This window comes from Gorilla gorilla, chromosome 12 (genome assembly GCF_029281585.2).
Source record: "Gorilla gorilla gorilla isolate KB3781 chromosome 12, NHGRI_mGorGor1-v2.1_pri, whole genome shotgun sequence".
Classification (NCBI taxonomy): domain Eukaryota; kingdom Metazoa; phylum Chordata; class Mammalia; order Primates; family Hominidae; genus Gorilla; species Gorilla gorilla.
The window spans coordinates 102128649-102142877 of record NC_073236.2 but is presented as its reverse complement, the minus strand read 5'-3'; the positions used below and the strand labels follow the sequence as shown (position 1 = coordinate 102142877).

The following is a 14229-nucleotide window of genomic DNA, read 5'->3' as shown; positions in this document are numbered from 1 at the left end:
GATACTGCCCCCCGCTTCTGCTTCCCTGCATGCATTCATGCACATGGATAGAAGAACACATACTCCTATACCATCCCCCAAAACACACACCTACACCTACCAGTGTGCACCAAGGACAGATCATCTACTGAGGGTTAATTACAGATCACTTCATTTGGACTCCCATAAAGGGAACCAGGAAATGTGCAGTAGAGGACACCCAGGATTGTTCTTGCATTTACTTCACAAACAGCAACCCATAGGGATATTTGTAAACCTCATCAGACAATTGTCTCTTCCTCCTTTTAGGGCCCCAAGGTGGCTTGCACTTAGGGACAGCATCCTTCCCTGTGGCTCATGTTTCTGATGTGCTGGGCTCTTCAGCATGCCTCTTCAACCTGGTACTGTGGATGCTCTGAAGGCCCCTTCTTGGCCATGCCTGATTTTCAGAAATGTTCACCTGGTCGTCAACTCTGCAGAAACAATGGTTGTGGTGTCTTCCTCAACAAAGATAACAGATAGATGCGGGGCCTTGAGAGTACTTGGAACTCCCTGGCTACTGACTGAACAGGTTGGAGCCAGAGGGGAGGGGAGCCATTTTACACATTTAACACGTGTTTATTGGGTGTCTACTTTGTGCCAAGGAATTGGGCCAACAGTGCTGGCACTCTCCTTGGGCTGACCTATATTCCTCTTATTTTTCAAACCAGTGGACTTGATGTGGAAACTATGTTGTCGAAACCCTCCATCTGAACATTCCAGAGACATCTAGATGCCCCTGACTGTAATCAGATCACTTGTCTGAGCATCAGGACATGCACACATGCAAGAGTCAACACTTGGTAATCCCGTGCTTTGCACTTTTGTCTGGAAATGCTATTAGACTGACACAAGTGAGCACTGAATGCTGAGCTGCTTCTTCCAAGGTAGTCATCTCCTCTGTGGCACTATATTAAAATCTTTGTGCCTAAGAGTGGTCTAGGACTTCCTTTTTGGTTTGTAAAGTCTTATCTTTAAATTGTTTCTAATTATGGATTTGCCTAGAAAACAAAGGTAAGAATTTGCACGTTCATGCCATTATATTATAGCCCTTAGAACCCGCTGCACAGCTCTGTTTGCTAGTGAATATGACCTGACACTCTTATTGTCATTCAACTTATATTTATTGAACACCAGAGTGTAAGGCATTGTGACATGTACTCTAAAAGGTACAAAGATGAATATGCTTCCTACACCTAAGTAGGTTAAACTTGTACAGATGATAAAACGAGTACACAAGTCACTATAATACCAGATAATATATAATAAATAATAAATGTTATCAATTCCTTGTTTTCCAAATGCCAAATAGGGTCGCATATTCTGATACGTTATCTGACAATGGGACAATATGTATTGCAATTGGGATTATCTGGGATGTGTGGCCCACTAATACTGATGTTTCACTATACACTGGTGGTTTTGAAGTTTTCTCCCTTTTGAATGGAATTGTAAGCAAGACCTCAATGCTTATTACAGGTGAACGTGCAGCTGCTCTGGTTGAGCTATAATGAGTGAGAAGTCCTTCTCTCTTCGTCCCCCACCCCCATTCTCTCGCCAAGGGGTTCTTGAAACTCCTTCTTGATTCTCACTGGCTCTCTTATGGGCTGAATATTTGTATCTCCCTAAAGTTCCTATGTTGAAATCCTAACCCCTGAAGTGATGGTATTAGGAGGAGAGGCCTTCAGCAGGTGATTAGGTTGGAGCACTCATGAACAGGATTGGTGCCCTTATAAAAGAGAGCTTACAGAGTTCCCTTGCTGTTTCTGCCAGGTGAAGACATAGCAAGAAGGGTTACCTAGGAACCAGGAAGCAGACCCTCATCTGACACCAATCTTGGCCTTGATCCTGGACTTCCCAGCCTCCAGAACTGTGAGATAAATATTTGTTCTTTAAGCCACCCAGTTTATGGTGTTTTTGTTGAACTAGCTTAAACAAACTAAGACTCCAAGAAACAGCTGAAACCACAGAGAGATGATCAGTAAATAGAATACTTCTGGTTAGAGTAACCAGGATGGCCTGATTAACATGGGCTGATTACTGGGCTTTCCATTGTATAGGGCTGGGGCATGTGGTCTGAGTGCACCTGTTTGTGGTACAGATCTTTATGACTCAGGTAAATGGCCTCCATAGAGGATGTCAGTGAGGATCCAGGACTTGACTGGTGAGTTTCACGGCCTGTGTGGTTTTCAGGTAAAGTGGTGAAGGATCCGAGGCTCATTTCCAGCCTCCTGTGCCTTCCTGTTCCTGAGTCCTCCTCTTTCTTCTCTCCACTATAGATGGCTTCCCGCCATCTGTTTCTCAGCCCAAAGCCCTGGCTCCTCTGGATATTTGTCTTTTGCCAGCAGCAGTACTCATAGTGGAGCCTAACATTTCTTCCTTTAGCAATGGATCCCAGAAGCACACACCCTGGGCAATGCAGTGTTGGATGAATAGTGCCATCCCCAAGGATGGAACACTTGGTTTGCTTCCAAAGAGGGCTGGCTTGGGAGGCATGAACTCCACAGCCATAGACCAATAAACTAGAACCCTAGTCCTTTAGTGTAGCATTCTGGCTAATCAAAGTTTTATACCATCTTGGAGCAGAGTTAACAAGCTTCACACATTGCTTGGGAGGGAGGCTGCGTACTTTGAGGTTCATGCTGTCCTGAAATCTCCAAATGTTGGGATTATGATGGAGGCATGATGAAGTCTTAGACGCCATTCTCTTTTTTAATTGATTTATTATTCCTTGTCAATGACCTAGCTCACTATAAAGGAAAGCAGGGCTTATGGAAACCCCAAAGATGGAAGCCATACCCATATTTTTAAAAATATGAGGGCTGTGCAGAAAATTCAATTAAAAATTGTATTTTTGAGGGGTTTCCTTTTAAGTAAACTATATATTTTTTAGAGCAGTTTTAGACTCATGGCAAAATTAAGCAGAAAGAACAGAGAGTTTCCATAATCTTTCCACTCCCACATATGCACACCCTCCCCGCTATAAAGTCCTACAACAGGGTGGTACCTTTGTTACAACTGATGAATCTACATTAACACATCATTATCCCCCAAAGGCCATCATTTCCATTAGGTTTCATTCGTTATGTTGTGCATTCTATGCATTTTGTCAAATGTAAAATCATATGTATCCACCATTGTAGTGTCAGAACAATTCTATTGCCCTGAAAATCCTCTGTGCTCCATTTATTCATTCCTCCCTTCCTTCCCCAATTCCACCCCAGTGACCCTGCCAATCACTCATTTTTTTTACTGTCTCCATAGTTTTGACTTTTCCAGTATGTCATATAGTTGGAATCATACAGTATGTAGCCTTTTCAGATTGGTTTCTTTTACTTAACAATATGCACTTAAGGTTCCTCCATATCTTTTCATGGTTTGATAACTCATTTCTTTTTAGCATTGAATAATTTCTTTTTAGCATTGAATAATATCCATCCATTGTATGGAGGTACCACAGTTTTTTATTTGTTCAAGTATTGAATATTTGTTAAGTTCTTACTCCGAATGAGGTATTAAACTACATGCCATTGAGAGACATAATAATATAAGACACTATTTATAAAACAAGGCATTGTTCTGTCATACAAGGAACTTATACACCTCTAGGCCTTTGTTAAGTGGTGGAGTGGAGAAATGGGGTCTCAAGGAAGGAGAAATTCCAGCTGGCTGAGTTTCATGCTTCCTGAAGGGAAGTACATCTGAGGAGGGATGTGGATGGGTAGGATTCCAACACTGCATGGGCTGTGTCTCCCCCAGCAAATTCATATGTTGAAGTCCTAACTACCAGTACCTTAAAATGACTGTATTTGGAGATACGGCCTTTAAAGAGGTTCAAGGTTAAATGAGGTCAGATAGGTGGACCGTGATCCAATGTGACTGGTGTCCTTACAAGAAGAGGAGAGCTGGACACACACACACAGACTCCAGGGGTATGTGTGAGGCGCACAGCGAGAAGATGGTTGTCTATAAGCAAGGAGAGAAGACCCAGGAGAAGCCAGTGCTGCTGGCATTTTGATCTTGGACTTCCAGCCTCCAGAACTATGAGGAAAGAAATTGCTGCTGTTTAAGCAACCCAGCGAAATAGCTAGTGGTATTTCATTTTTTCTTTCTTTTTCCTAATTGTAGACTCATAGCAAATAGTGATATTTTGTTAGGGCGGCCCTAGCAAATGAATAAAATTGTGAAGACAAGGAGGAGAATGATGCAACAGTGAGAAGGGCATGAAGAATGTTCAGAGGCTGGAACACATGCCTGTGTTCAACAAGGAGCCTGGGTTGGCTGGTAGTTTGGGACTATTTCACCAGGCTGTTGTTGGCCTTGGGGAGGCCAGCAGAGGGGAGTCCATGAGGGTGCTGGGATGGAATGACCCCTAGGATTGCCCTTGTGAGTTCGGTCAGCTTTGGAAGTGGTGGCTTGGTAACAGGAGATGTTTGTATTTTGCATGTTTTCAAGTCAATGAAAGTCAGTCTTTAAAATGCCTTGGCTCGCTTCTGTTTTATTCCTGGTGTCAGTATACAATGGTTTTAGTACAGTAAGTTTGCAACACTAAAGGACATATTTTGTCAGAGAAACCAGCTAAAAATATTTCAAGATGTTTCTCAGCGCCAAGTGAGCTCCTTGCCATCCTTGGCTTTCCTTCTCCAGTATTCCTGAACCTCAAAGCAAAATGGTTATTTAAAATAGAGGTGCAGATGTATCTGATCAATTAAAAGAATGTCAGTGCTTAATGATCTTAGAGGTCATCTAGTCCTGCCTTCTCATTTTACAGCAGAGGAAACAGAGACTAAAGAAAATTAGTGATTTTCTCAAGATCATCTGATCATTAGTTAGCAGTAGAGGCTCCTAGTGTAGACAGGTTGTTTTGCTAAATAATTTTGTTTCTATATAAAAAAGGAGGTTCATCCTTGCAAGGGTTAGGATGGGAAAGTGCTCTGAGTTATGTCTGCGGGAGGCTCATGGAATCCAAATGAAAAGTACGTGCTCTGATGTCAGGCACCCGGATTCAGACCCCTGCTCTCCATCAGCTAGCCCTGTGATCTTGGGTCATTACTTAAGCTCACAAAACCTGAGTTCTTATTTGTAAGAATGGTGGTAGTATGGGCAGGTTGTCACAGAACCCACCTTAAGTGTGATGTGAAGATTAAGTGAAACTGAAACAATTCTTACCGATGTGACTGACACATTGTCAGGCCTCAAAACATATGCTCTCATCTATTCTTCCCACCACACAAGGATACCATATTTCTCTCTGTCCCCGGGCCCTGGCACAATTCCTGTTCCAGTCTGTGTGCGACAAATATGTGTTAGATGACTGAAGCATCAGGAGTGGCCTAGAGGGAAGGATAGCACATGACACTGGGAATGAAAAAGGAAGCAGAATACAAGATGATATACAGATAAGGGAGATCTGTAAATATTTAGATTCTCAGGCAAGTGGAAAGATGTGAGAAGTGTTAAAGAGCAATGAAAGTAAAAGATGAATTCTCCACCTCCAGGGGGTGTTCACAGGGGGTCAGACAACAGGTGTACTTGATGTGCTTTGCAAACATGAAGTGTAAAACAGGTGTATAGGAGCCATCAATACCAGAAGCAAACACACCTTACTAAAATTTCAAGAAGACAATGTTGCCTCAAGCATCTGGAGAAGCTTATACTGCTCAGATCTCAGGAACCAGGGAGGTCAAGGGGGAAAAGACCAAGGACAGTCGCAGGCAGCTTCAGCAAAAGTAGACCCAACAATAAAAATGATGTAAGAAGCGTATTAAGTATGTCTTTTTATTCTGATTCTTCAACATCTTGGAGTCTAGCTGACATTGAAAGGAACTGCCCCTCCCAGGGTTATGAAATTCCTAGAGATAGCAACTTGCCTGGGAGCCTATCTTTCATATGCAAACCAGCCAATCCAAAGCCCACACTTCTACCACCTCCTTTATCTGGCTCTTATGTGCAGACCCACTATCCCACTGTCCTAATCACCCTAGGCCAGGACAGGATACCAGATGACTAGAGACAGCCCCTATGCCCCAGATCCTGCTGAAATTATTCAAACTAGCCAATCCTAAACCTGCTTACTCTGCCTTTCCCTTCTCAATAAAGGCTCTTGTCCACGATCCCCCCTCACTCCTTCTTTCTCTTGACTCACCCTTCTCCATGTGGCCCTACCTAGGGTGCTCCTGTTATTAGGTATCTGTAAGTATAAAAACTTATTCCTTCATGACTGTCTTTTCTGCATGTCTTACCATACCTGATTAAAACAAATCCAGGGTACTCTTATATTAATAAAAAGGAGCCATCAGGTTTTCTAGGATCATCTCCTCTATCCAGATGACAGCCCTCTCTTCTCTTTTTGGACAAGTTTTTCATTTTGGTTTGGAAAGGATAATCTCTTCTGTGTTCTGAGAAGTTACTTTTTGCATTTCTCTCCTCTCTTTCTCATTTATTTTATGTAAAGCATTATTAGCTCCCACAACTTTGTTTGCTCTCTTACTTGATAATGGAGAACATAATAGCTAAAGTCAAGTGGAGGAAACAAGTTGGTGGTTTCTACATCCTGCTTCTTATAGGACCCGGAAGAGGAGCACCTCTTCTATAGCCTGAGCTATCTCAACAATGTTCTCTATGGCTCATGCTGGTGACTCAGATTTCTTGTTTAGTTTTTAAGTTTTACTCCCCACTCCTGACAAACTTTTAATATTTTTAAAAGCGGTCAAACAACAATGAGGTACTATTATACACCTATAAGGATGGCTAAAATCCGAAAATAACTGACAATACCATTTGCTGGCAAGGATCAACAGAACTTTGTGGAACAACAGAAGTCTCATTCATTGCTGGTGTGAATTTAAAACGGTTACAGCCACTTTGGAAAACAGTTTGGCAGTTTCTTAGAGTTAAACATAGCCTCATCGTAGGACCCAGCAATCATGTTCATAAGTATTTACTTAACTGAGTTGAGAACTTATGTCTACACAAAAATCAGCATGAGAATTTTATAGCAGTTTTATTTATAACTACCAAAAACTAGAAGTAAACTTTAGTAGGTGAATGGCTAAATAAACTGTAGCACATCCACACAATGGAATGAGCTGTCAAACCACAGGAAGACATAGATGAATCTTAAATGCATGCTGCAAAGTGAAAAAAGCCAGTCTTAAAAGGCTACATAATGTATAGTTCCATTTAAGTGATATCCTGGAAAAGGCAAAACTCTTATGGAGATGGCAAATAGACCAGTGGTTTCAGAAACTCTTGGTGAAAGGAATTGAATAGGTCAACCAACCACTAGGGATTTTTTAAAGGGTAGTAAAACTATCTTTTTATGATATCGTGATAATACTAGATACATGACACTATGCACTTGTCAAAGCCCATAGAACTTCACGGCATAAAGAGAGAAATTTAATTATACAAAATTTAAAAAATATTTAGAAGGTTGGAGGATTCCAGGATGAAATGTAAAATATGGCAAAATAATCTAACTGTATTACAAATGCATGAAATAAGCTTATTGAAGGGGATGTGAGAGAAAATGCTTACATAAGTAAGTTTGGAAATGAATTGAGTCTGTAAGATTAAAGGCAAAAGGAGCTCTATATAAGCACTCAAACTTATAAAGTTATTTCTATGTGGGTATGGCTTAACAATTATGGAAGTACTATACAGGAGACTGGAATTGAACAGTGAAATAAATGAATGGCTGATGGCAGAAGCCAGGTTCTTCATTGTAGGAGGAAGAGGAAACAAGCAAGGGGGAGAAGGTTAGAATTATCTATGTGCTACTGGGTTGGGATTGGAGACATCAGTATCAACTCATATTTAGCTTAATATAGATACAGATAGTTACAAAGAGAAGGATTTGTAGATATATGTGTATAGACATGGGTTAATTTACACACATATATGTTATTTCTCTGTCAGCTTAGCCTAGAAGCAATAACACCTCTGCAACAAGGAGCATGTCCAGGTCTTGGTTTCTAATACCATTCTCCAATAAAAGAACCAAGCTCCTTGGAGACATGGACTCTAGGATGGAGCAGGAAATACATAAGATGAACCTAGAGCATTTTGTAGCTCCTGAAAGTAAGAAAGTGCTCAACCAAATCCAATAATGACAGGGCTATGTTACAGGGACACATGAGCCAACTGAATGTATTCTCCATGGCCAGGGCTGGAACAACTTGAGCAACAAAATAAAATAGTATTGAAAGTGCAAAATAGATATCCATGAGACCATAATGATACAAACAAATGATTGAATAAATAAATCAGTGGGGGACAATAGACAAATCTCCTGGGCAGAAGAAGTTCAAATAATTTCTGTAGATATTTTGCCATCAAAGAGTGGAGTATAAATCGCTGCTTCTTAATTGTGTGCTATGCATTGTGGCTTCCTTCCAGAGTATAATATAAAAATGTGGGGAGGTGCAGTGGGGGAGAAGGGCTGTAATCCTAGCGCTTGTGGAAGTCGAGGTGGGAGGATCACTTGAACCCAGGAGTTCAAGGTTGCAGTAAGCTATGATCACACCACTGCCCTCTAGCCTGGGTGACAGAGTGAGAGTCTGTCTCTAAAATAATAACACATAAACAAATGATAACAATAATATAAAATACAAATAAAAGATGAGAGGAGTAACTTTACAGTGGAGAAAACTAACAAACACCACCCCAAGCAGGTGATTAAGGTCAATATCAGCAGTCATAAATCTTGTTGATAGTATGCAGCCTTGATATATGATGAGAATGACATTTTACCTCTGTGATCTTCATCTCATAAATCCATAACTCCAGCCTAATCACGAGAAAGCCATCATATAATTCCCAATTAGGGGACATTCTACAAAATATGTGAGGAGAAATGACAGGAGAACTCCTCAAAACTGTCAAGGTCATAAAAAGCAAGGGAAGTCTTAACAGTCATGGCAAACAAGGGCCTAAAGACACATGACAACTAAATTTAATGAGTTATATTGGATGGGATCCTGGAACAGAAAAAGAATATTAGCTAAAAACTAAGGAAATCTTAATACATGATAGACTTTAATTAAAAACTATATATCAATATTGGTTCATTACTTATCACAAATGGACAATATTAATGTAAGATGTTAATAAGTGAGAATGGGTATAGGGTATATGGGACTCTGTATTATCTTTGCAATTTTTCTGTTAAGTCTAGAAATATTTTAAAATAAAATACTTCTTTTATAAAAAATGCTGGGAAGAGGATATGCCCTTAGTTATTTTGCTTAAAACTGATTTCTGTCTTTAACTAATCATCCTATAATTTATGGTTAGAAATTTAACTTTTTAAAAAATATTAATAAAATGATTACATTTTAACTCAGCATAAAGAGCTAAAACATCTTATATAAATAATAAACAAAGAGCAGAAAGCTGGAAATAAATGATTAAACCAGTAAGAACATGGGTTAGGACTAGATAATTTCTTCTATACTGATGATGAGGGTTGATCATAGCACTGTTGTGGTTTGCATTACTGAAATGAAAACATGAAAGTTCATGACAAAGACAGACATTTCATTCAGCTAGTCTATATTGCAAGATAGCTTTCATATACAAAATACTGCTGGTCTTGGAACATGTTTGCAAATGGATGACTTTAGAGAATCCTGGTGACCCTGAACCCTTAGATATCAATAAATAGGTAAGTGGGTATCTCGAAACTTTGGCAAGAAGGTCCTGTTGATTTTGGCCCTGCCACTGACAAACATGTAGCTCTTGTGGATGACTGACTCATAAATTCAGATCATTTTCTAATGTCTGGCAGTTTACTTTAGAATCTTCTAGAAATTATATAGACTCTAGTACCCACCATCTCCAAAAAGATGGTCAGCAGGGATGTTATGAAACTTTCTTTAAAGGTCTCTGGTAGGCTGTAAATGTCTTGTGGATGTGCAGTATGGCAGAATGAGTAATCTCTCTGCAAAGGAGGGAGTTGAAGGGCTTTCTCTTGGTTTAAATACTGACTCTGGCACCACCCCCCCCCCCCCACAAATTCTGTGTTAATATTTATTCAATATATATTTATAGCATCGTTGATATGTGCAAGATCTGTGTTAGAAAGTGTGAGCAGCACAAACATGAATTAGACACAGGTCTCCCTGATCTTCCTTCAAGGACCTGATGATTGAATAGGGGCAATAAAATTTACATAAATAATGAAAAAAGGTACCGAGTAGTCATTGGAGAATAATATTACTGATAGGAGAATTATTCTATTTTCTTCTCCTGCCTAGTGAAACCTATGGGATCACATGAGGCCATTTATTTGTCAATTATATCTTTGGTCGAGGCTGTCATCATATCTCACCTGGTTCCTTTACACCTTCTCCCCAGATCCCATTAGTCACCAAATCAAATAGATTGGACCACCGCATGTGGCTTCTCATAGCCATCAGGATAAAATACAAAGTACTCAGCTGACTACAAAAATATTCTGTCATTCCCTGGCCGTGCCTACCTCTCTAACCTCATCTTCTACCATCCCCAGTGTCTTACTCCATTTTCACGCTGTTAATAAAGACAAACCTGAGACCAGGTAATTTATAAAGGAAAGAGGTTTAACTGACTCACAGTTCAGCATGGCTGGGGAGGCCTCAGGAAACTTACAATCACGGTGGAAGGGGAAGCAAACACGTCCTTCTTCACACGGTGGCAGCAAGGAGAAGTGCTGAGCAAAAGGGGGAAAAGCCCGTTATAAAGCCATCAGATCTCGTGAGAACTCACTCACTATCACGAGAACAGCATGAGGTTAACCACCCCCATGATTCGATTACTTCCCACTGGGTCCCTCCCATGACACACAGGGATTATGGGAACTACAAGATGAGATTTGGATGGGGACAGCCAAACCATATCACATGGCATCCCACACTGCTATGTTCTTTCACCTCACTCTGTGCAGTGCTGCCTCCTCTTTCTAGAATGCCCTTCCCCTGCTCTCCATCTGACTATCTGCTACCTCCATACCCTCCAAGTCTCAATAGAAGCATCACTTCCTCTGTGAAGTGCTCTGGGTTCCTTTTTACTGGGTGATTTTTCCCTCCTTGCCCATGACTCTGTTCCATTTCACATCTCTTGGGATGTACACCCCAGCCCCTTCCTTCATATATTCTCACTCATCCTTTAAGATTCCCCGTGGTCAACCCCCTTTCCTTAGTCAGGGTTAATTATCCTCTGCTCTGGCCAATAATTAATACTTTGTTTATTCCTCCATTATAGTACTGAGTTGCATCTGACTTGGGGTAGTTGCTAGCATGCTTTGTCTGGCGTTTTCACCTGAACACAAACAATTTTAGAATAGGCACTTACCTTCATCTTTTGTTTTAGGACAATGCCTGGCATAACACCTGTTGATTAAATTAATTACCTTTTCTGTGGTTTCTTGGGCCTCTAATCAACCAGACATCGCAAACCAGACACAGACTGCCCCAGTTAGCCTCATTTCTGAACATTCTAACAGGCAGGCTATGCCAGTCTGTATAGGACTTAGAGAGCCTCAAACACCCAAGAAATTGAATTTACAGCATGTTTATTTCTTCTCTCTAGATATGTATTCTGCAATCATGACCAAACAGAAGGACTAAATCTGGATCAGAATCTGAAATGTAAAAAGGCTACTTGTCAACCACGCCATTGTTTTCTGTTGGAGCTAGCAGAGCAGCCTCGGCTGCACATTCCTGGGACGTGAATAATATCGGTTGTGATTACACTTCAGTATCTCATCCATTACCAGCCCTGTGAACACTGAATATAACCTAATTAGGAAATGTGAAGGGCCCTTTGCTAGGGATGAGTGCTGGGGCAGCAAAGGTCCACATGCCTTCCCGACACAGGGATTCACCGGGTTTCACACACAGGTTTGGATCCCGCAGGGCTCAAGGACAGACTTTACTGGTCTAGTCCACATTCCTTGTATAATCACCAGTAAGCTGAGAATGTGACACCTTGGATTCCATCCTATGTTACACTCCTCTTTAAATGCATTGCAAAGGAGATATGCCAGGACTGATAAGTCAGTCAATTTCAAATAGGTATTAAAGTATTAATGAAGTGATTAACTCTCTCTGACTAAAACATTTTTTTGTTTACTGGTTTCTACTGGCCTTGAATAGGAATTTCAAATTTGTTGTTGACAATTGGCTTCTCATCTTTCACTGAATTCTTCTAAGCTTGTTTGTCTTTTCCTACACAGCTCTTAAAAATGCTTTCAGAGGACTGAATTCTATCTTCCAAAGTGCAGAGAACAGAGCACTAAGGATGTCTGCAGGCTTAATTACAAAGGATGTGATTCTGTTCTTATTGTTCCATAACTTTTCTTTGTAGTAAAAGCTGCTGCATTCATTTATTCAATCCTCTGTCCCTGCATTCATCTGACACTTGCTGAGCACCTGCTATAGCACAGATTCACGTCATGCCCATGGCTGGCATCCAGCATTTATAGGGTAACTGACAGGAGAAAAGAAGAGGCCTGTGGCCATGAGGCAGTGAGATGGACCCACCTGCTCTGGGAGTCAGCACCCTGCCACTCACACAGAGCCCAGCCAGCTGAGCTAACTGATAAGTCAACCTTAATTCTGCTCTAAAATATTTTTCATCAAACCACCCTCTGCTGAATCAATGTACATTCCTATAACCTGTATCTTGCCCTAGTAATGTGTGACCTTCAATGTCATGGTCCAAGGTTTTGCTGCTGGGACATGTGATCTCGGGATGATCATCAGAATCCTTCACTACATGCTCTAAACCATCATTAGATGCTCTACAGTTTGTCACTTGTTTCCAAGTGTCCTGTGTCCACCTCATTTTATAGAACTGGGCTTCACTTGAGTTCTCATTCTGGGTACCTAGTATATTTCCCTGCAATTCTAATTGCTGGGTTCTCTCCCCAGGGAATGGAGCCTGGCTTTGGCATAGATCTCCATGAAGTACTGGGATTTCAGATGGCACCCATTCGATTTTGTTCACCCAGCTCTGACCATGAATGAACCATTCTGCTACTTCTGCATTCTAACCTGGTGTTTGCCTGCATTTTATCTGGACATTGCTCAATTGTCTTGGTTGCTATGTCCCTCCTGCTTGTCTGAATTTCTGTTGTTACTCCAGTCCCTGCCTGTCCCTGCAACTTCACACGCACTCCCACCCCCATTTGTCTTGATGTCAATGCCTTACTGAAAAATCTTGAAATTTGATAGGGAGGATAGTGGTGGCATTATTATTATGATTATTGCCTTACTGTTTAGAAAACTGAGGCTCAGAGGATTAAGTGACTTGGCCAATTACATGTCTAATAAATAGCAGAATACTGCCCAAGGTAATTTATAGATTCAGTGCCATCCCCGTCAAGCTACCAATGACTTTCTTCACAGAATTGGAAAAAACTACTTTAAAGTTCATATGGAACCAAAAAAGAGTGCACATTGCCAAGTCAATCCTAAGCCAAAAGAACAAAGCTGGAGGCATCACACTACCTGACTTCAAACTATACTACAAGGCTACAGTCACCAAAACAGCATGGTACTGATACCAAAACAGAGATATAGACCAATGGAACAGAACAGAGCCCTCAGAAATAATGCCGCATATCTACAACCATCTGATCTTTGACAAACCTGACAAAAACAAGAAATGGGGAAACAATTCCGTATTTAATAAATGGTGCTGGGAAAACTGGCTAGCCATATGTAGAAAGCTGAAACTGGATCCCTTCCTTACACCTGATACAAAAATTAATTCAAGATGGATTAAAGACTTAAATGTTAGACCTAAAACCATAAAAACCCTAGAAGAAAACCTAGGCAACACCATTCAGGACATAGGCATGGGCAAGGACTTCATGTCTAAAACACCAAAAGCAATGGCAACAAAAGCCAAAATTGATAAATGGGATCTAATGAAACTAAAGAGCTTCTGCACAGCAAAAGAAACTACCATCAGAGTGAACAGGCAACCTACAGAATGGGAGAAAATTTTTGCAATCTACTCATCTGACAAAGGGCTAATATCCAGAATCTACAATGAACTCAAACAAATTTACAAAAAAAAAAAAAAAAGCCCATCAACAAGTGGGCGAAGGATATGAACAGACACTTCTCAAAAGAAGACATTTATGCAGCCAAAAGACACATGAAAAATGCTCATCATCACTGGCCATCAGAGAAATGCAAATCAAAACCACAGTGAGATGTC

At 40.7% G+C, this 14229-nt stretch overlaps 1 long non-coding RNA gene across 1 annotated transcript; it reads left to right on the top strand.

Annotated features, from left to right (window-relative positions):
* Positions 1 to 1806: 1806 nt before the first annotated feature.
* LOC134756804 (uncharacterized) lies at positions 1807 to 12097 on the top strand. Its single transcript, XR_010130006.1, has 2 exons — positions 1807 to 1890; positions 11590 to 12097. It is a non-coding gene; the product is annotated as an uncharacterized lncRNA (long non-coding RNA).
* The last annotated feature ends 2132 nt before the right edge of the window (positions 12098 to 14229 follow it).